Here is a 289-nt window from a genome sequence, read left to right as displayed (position 1 = left end):
CATTTGTCCCTTGCAACATCAACACACCCGCACGCTTGCGCTACATATTAGCGTCACTCGTTTAGTGTCGCCAACTGTGCGCGTGCATACGTGCGCATGTGTGACGTAGGCCGATTTAACAGCGGCGCACGCTTTTAGACACCGTCACAGCCACAGGCGGGGCCGCTAATCCACACCCTTGAGGCTAATCCGTTTTCTGGGATTAGCTGCTAATTCCTCAACCCGGCAGAGTGCATCAAACCAAGTGTCACATAGAAAGTCTGATCTGTTACAAAGCATTTTATTTTAC

The sequence above is a fragment of the Filicampus tigris genome, chromosome 14 (assembly GCF_054856515.1).
Source record: "Filicampus tigris isolate MCC_2025a chromosome 14, RoL_Ftig_1.0, whole genome shotgun sequence".
NCBI classification, from domain to species: Eukaryota; Metazoa; Chordata; class Actinopteri; order Syngnathiformes; family Syngnathidae; genus Filicampus; species Filicampus tigris.
Note: the sequence above shows the minus strand (reverse complement) of the source record.